General features: G+C 38.6%; 1 protein-coding gene across 6 annotated transcripts in view; it reads right to left on the bottom strand.

Moving 5' to 3' along the window:
* The window catches only part of PTPRD (protein tyrosine phosphatase receptor type D), a 1875912-nt gene that overhangs the window by 33866 nt on the left and 1835800 nt on the right, over window positions 1-6246 (bottom strand). The gene's annotated exons all lie outside the window — the stretch shown is intronic.

Here is a 6246-nt window from a genome sequence, read left to right as displayed (position 1 = left end):
TTGGATTTAGAGCATTTAACGAACACACTGTGAGTGTGTGAAGGAAACACAAGTGATCCCAACAGATGGCATGGTCAGAGGCAAAGGGTTTGCTAGTGCATGAAACAGCATAGATCCAAGTTGAGAAGTCTGAATGGCTATAATTGTAACACATCTACAGTAGGAGGAGGAAGGTCATTTACATTATGTTAAGAAACATAGGGGCAGATTCTTATCTTATGAAAGGGTGTTACACGAACTGAGGATTTGGCACATGGACTGCTATCGGACAGTATACCACATACAGTTTTTATTTCAGTTCCAGGAGAAAAACAATATTAACAAATTTCTTTCCATCTTTGCTTCCTACATTATTCAATAGAAGAGGTGACAGTAGCATCTGCTGTACTTGGCTGGAGCCTGGAATGAGGGAGCTGTCAGTGACGAGCCTCCCAGGCACGTGGCTGCTATGAAGCCTGTGCTACAGCCACGGCACAGCCAGGCTGGAGCTCCAGTGGAAGCAGCAGACACATGAGGCAGCCACTGCGAACCGGAGCAGGGCTGCCAAGACAGCATGTAAAGTCATTTTTAGTGGCCTGAAGTGATTTCCACCATCATGGGTCTGGGCACTACTGCAGAGCAGGCGGAGCTTCTCTCTGACATTCTCTCCTCCTCCCTCTGGCTTCCCTCTACCATTTTCTGCTGCCCTGGCCTTGCTGACCACCTGGGTGCCCAGCACATACGGCGTGCTCCCCAGCTACCCGTTAGCCCTTCTTTCAATCAGTCATAATCTTGAAGCTCTGTGATATACAATGCATCCAATACATTTAATACACCAAAGTTATCTACTCTGATCACCTTCGTTCCAAATGTAGCACCTCCTGCCATTATATAGGTGCTTTCTGATGATTTTCCTAATTCAGCTGGAAAATGTTAGAGACTTCTTAATCAAATTAATCCGAACACAATTAAAAGGACCATCTTGCAGTGGGAAGTATAGTGGAGGAGCATTTAGAAGGCTTGAGTCCAGCAAGAGTCTATGGAAAAGTTGTTAACCTCCTTGGGCCTCATTTTATTGTTCTATCTCTGAAATTAAAGAGAAGAAGCAGGTAAAGAAGGGAGTTGGGGGAGGGGAAGAGGTAGAGAGCAGAGGAGGCAGAGAGAGAGAAAGAAAGGGAGGGCAAGTATCTGGGAGGCTTGAAATATACTTTCCAGGCCTATGATTCACTGTGAATAAATCATGCTCCTGGAGTTATGAGTTTAGGAAGAAGCCTATTAACCCTAATAAATCCTAAATTACAGGAAGATGTAAAGGAAATATTTTGAGGTAGGATGAAATGGGAGTAAAGAGTATGAGTTTCTACTACCACACAAGTTATGTCAGCAAAAATAATCAGGTAGAGGTTATAAAACAAATTACATAGACTTTTTCTCTAATTAAAAAAAAAAAGCAATTTCACATATATACAAAAGCTTCTGTATTTTGGGGTTGGGGGGGGATTTGCTCCTCTTATCCAGCCTCAGGAAGGAAATACACAGTGGACTTAGCCAAGCTGGTGAGAGTTGAGCAGAAAGAAGAGCTCCTTCATTCAGTCCAATAAATAAGCTTCAGCAACACAGAACTCAGTAGTGGAATAAATGAAGTCATACATTATTTGTTACTTTTCCCATCAAGAGATAGAGTCTGTTTCATCCCTCCTTGAATCTGAGCTGGCCCTTACCTTGCTCTGAGCAAAAGAATGTGGTGGAAGTGATAAATACGACTAACAAGTGTTGGCTTCGAAAGGCCTTGGGAGTGTCTCCTTTGATGCCCAGAACCCTGAGACCAGCAGACCAGGATGAAAGGCTGTGGGGAGAGATAGGCCCCACTTTCCCAGCCCTTCTAGCTGACTGCAAAGGAGAGCTCAGGAGAGACCAGCAGACTGCCCAGCCCCAAGTCAACTCATAGAACAGGAAATAAGATGCTGTGGTGGTTTTCAGCTTCTAAGTTTGGGTTGGTATTTGTAAGCAGTGATGGTTAAGTGATGGATATCCTCCCATTTTAAAAAAGATGCCAACCCCTAAGACATACAGATATACCAGAAACAGAAATATGGTTACAGTTAAAAAAAATTCCAATGTTCAAAACCAACCCAAACTGATAAAAAAAAAAATTAAGAGAAAAGGCATACTTTCTTGTAATAATCATCATTCTCATAATCCTCTCCTGACAAATGTTAAAAGCAATTTGAGCAGGTAGCTCTTTAGCCTTTATCATCAAAGTGAAAGAGCCCCAGTTAACCTTGTCCCATCTCATCTAGTTCATCTTTTTTACCTGCTTAGGTAGATCATAAACCATAGACTCTACAAGATCCACTTTAGCCAGTGCAAGTCTTGACTACTGACCCTCTCTTGATGGACTGAAAGGCAGAGAAAGATTTCTTTTTGGAAGGTGTGGGAGAAATATCAAAGGAGGTGGGATGGGAAAAGAGGGACTGCTCAAGCCCCTTGTAAGAGGATGTAGAAAAAATAAATGAAAAATGTTTAATCATTTCACAAAACCCTTATCGTCAATAAAATCTGTGATTTAAAAAATACAGTGTGCTGTCCCAGAAATATCTATCCCCCAAAATCAAAGAGCAAGGGATTTCAGAACCTGCAAGCTTGGGCAGGGGTCTGACATTATGACTCACTTTTCTTCAATCCACCTAACCTTTTATTTTGGTCTCCACTAGACACTGAAAAAGGGGACAGCCACTGAGTCATATGCCACTTAAGGGCATTCTGAGGGCTTCTTGTTTTGAACTTCAGAATGCAGAATATCCATACCAAGCAGGGATATGAATCAATGTGATTGATACACTAGCAAAAAAGACCAGCATTTATCAAACCCCCAAGAATGTGGCCCTTAAAAGTAGCCACCATTGCAGGCTGAAGATTTATTGCAGCAGGGCTGCCATGGTGCAAAAGTATTTTTGGAACTCCTTTTTGGCAGCTGAGTTAAGAGCCTGTCGCCTATTCTTTTGAATTCCGTAATGGTGGCACATTTTTGTCCTTGAAGGTAGAATTGTTTATTAAGTACCAAGAGACATCTAGAGCCAAGTCTTTGGTTTGTATGGTTGATGATCAAGGTAGTGAATGTTGTTGTGTGACTTTTCAAGTGATGAACCTAGTTCTCTGCATGCTTTAAAAAGTGAGTCTTAATGTAAGTCTCAGAGAAGTTCTCCCAATGCTTAAAATAAGGATGCCATTCAAAGGTTTTTCAAGCTTTAAGCTTTTGAGGTGGGTGATCACTTGGATGCATACATTCTGCCACAATCAAAAAACAGTTTCATCGCCATATAGCAGTGGTTCTCAATTGGGGGTGACTTTGCCCCCCAAGGGGACATTTGGCAATGATTAAATTCACTTTTGACTGGCACAGCTGTTGGGAGAATGCTACTGGCACATGGTGGGCAGAGGCCAGGGATGCTGCTAAACATCCTACAATGCACAGGACAGCCCCTCAGAACAAAAATTACATGACCCATATGTCAACAGTGGTGAGGTTGAGAAAACTTATTTTCTATCTTATCTACATTCTAATAAGAAAATTTTTTCAGTACAACGAAATAATTATTACAGTACTTATGCATGTTTAAATGTTCTAGTTGCCACTCAGTTTCTAGGTGTATATATATACACACACACACACACATTTTCTACTCTTTTAAATCACAAATTAGATAGAAGTCAAGCTCACATTTCTTCTTTGGATTTTGGTAGTATTCTTTGTTTGATAGTAATAGAGCTAATTTAAATAACCACCTATTTAATGTGGGGTAAAACACATAATGTGTTTTAATGATAATAAAAACATCAATAACTACATTTTTTGACTTCTATGTTGCAGGTAGCTGGCTAATTATCCCTTTACACATACCATCTTGTTTAATCTTTACAAACAATACTAGGAGGGACATACTTCTATTATCCCCACTTTACTGATCAGAAGCTGAGGCTTAGACATGTTAAATAACTTGATGTAGTGCAGCTGGGATTGGAACTGTAGGAAGCTGATTTCAAGTGCAGTCTTCACCACCCTGTAATGATGCCCCCAAAGGGGCTTTCAGATCTGCTAAAAGCCATCTTTGTTATATGCTGGGGACAGTTCTGCTCTCATTTATATAACACAAATTAAGCAAAATAGAGAATGGCATTGAAGTATAGACAAAGAGGAGAAGACCCTGAAACTTAAACCATGGGTTCTCACTCAGATTTTCTATAAACAAGTTAAAAATGTGGTCTACAACAAGGCACTATAGCCAATTGAGACTTTTCAGCATCTCAGTTTCCTTGTCTGTATAGTGAGGATGGTAATAATGCAACCTACCAGTCTCCCTATAAGGATGAAAGCAAATAAATGATGGGAAGATGCTCTGTAAATTGTTATATTCCTACACAAAAGTGATTTGGTTGCAATTCTTGGGAATGGAATGGAATGGGAATGGTAAGGTGATAGTTTCTCAGTTGCCCTTGAAGAGATTTTCATAATAAAGCCCTAATATATGACTTAGAAGTTAGATAGCTTCTTAGAATACTGGTCTTACCTCTCCTCTATTGCCTTTATAATGCTTCTTCTCGAACAAATTTTCCGTTTCATCAGGAAGCCAGCACTCCAAACTCTTTCAGTTTGTGTTTTACATTTTATACCTACTGGGGCCACTGTGTGATTTCTTTTAATGTTTTCTTCTAGTATAATTACTTTTAATTAAATTGATATTTAAATTAAGTAATTTAATTAACCAATATTTAAATTAAGTATTTCAGTGGAGGTAAGGTATTTTTCTCTTATAGGATTGTGCTATACACATATTGAAGATATGGCCTCCTGGTTTTGTATCACCATGTTGTTTTATAAACTAAAATTTTGCTTTGCATGCAGAATTATTGATATAGAAGAACAGAATCTGGCATAATAATTTCCATATGGTATAATTATTTCTCCTCACCTTAAAATGTTTCCATATATAGGACATAATTTGTATATTCCACCCATTTTCTTCTCCAGAGATGTTGGTACTTTTAAAAATTCTGTCTTTCAACTACAGAAGGCTAGCTTCTCTTATTACTTAATTTATACATAAAAATTAATCCCAGGTTTAAGGAAAAGGTGGGTCTATGGTTTGCACTTGTCAGCATCTCAAAACTATCACATGCTTTGGCAATACTTGTGGTCTTTGATTTAAAGTGATACTTGAATGGAAACACCAGGAAGAATAAAGGATAGAATTTAGAATGAACGGTGAAAAATGCATTAAATAGTTTTCCACAGCACTCTTAGCCCCTTTGGATCACAAGGTCTTTTATTTTTATGCTCACATGCAATGCTTTCCAAAATCTTTGACCTTGAAAAGGCCATTTTTCTCTATATTGGGTTGGAATTAGGAGTACATGATTATGCTGTGAGTATGATCTAAGTAGTTTCTTGGCTATGCTTTCACCTATAAAGTCAAAAAGTATTATGAAGATTAGATCTTCAGGATCTTTCCAACCCCAAATTGTCATTTGATTTTTACTGTGGCCCATTGATGATCTAGGACTATCTAGGTCTGGCCTGCAGCTCCTGTTCCTTCCAGTTTTGAAGACTGGTTTCATTCTGTGATGTGAAAGATTTAAATTACCCTCCAAAGTTCTATTTTCTTCTCCTTGGGGTTGTTTCATTTAGAAGACAGATTCAGGGGGGTCTTGATCTATCCCTCTTTCACATTAATTCAGAAATGAATACATTTCTTCTATGAGGAAAGGGTATGCCTTTGGTCCTAGAAGGGGTTAATGTGACTTGGAGTTAGTATCATGAGCCTAGGTTTTATAATTAACTCAGTAAAATTATAGCTTCATCCCAATTTATTCACTGTTAACAAGAAGCAAATACTTAGAGCAAATCAGTTGTTGTATCCTTTTGGTACTAGCAGAATATAAACTACACGTTCTTCTGAAAAACAATACAAAGAATAGAGCTCAAAAAAGAAAAAAAAAGAAAAAAAATGTCCATCTTCTAAGAGGAAGACTGAAACAATATGGGAAAACACATAATGTCTGTGAAAATCTAAACTTAATATATCGCCCGAAACTCCTCCCCGTTAATCTCTTTCAAAATCATATTTTATAATAAGGAGAAGAAATATTGCATATCTCTAGCACTGCATAGATAACTGTGAAGAGACAATAGCATATATCGATCCATCTGACAACCATTTGGTCAACAAGTATGTAGTAAGAAGTTGTGTGTAAGCAACTAAGGTAGTT

Source organism: Camelus ferus, chromosome 4 (assembly GCF_009834535.1).
Source record: "Camelus ferus isolate YT-003-E chromosome 4, BCGSAC_Cfer_1.0, whole genome shotgun sequence".
Lineage (NCBI taxonomy): Eukaryota > Metazoa > Chordata > Mammalia > Artiodactyla > Camelidae > Camelus > Camelus ferus.
Note: the sequence above shows the minus strand (reverse complement) of the source record. Positions and strands in the feature narration are given on the sequence as shown.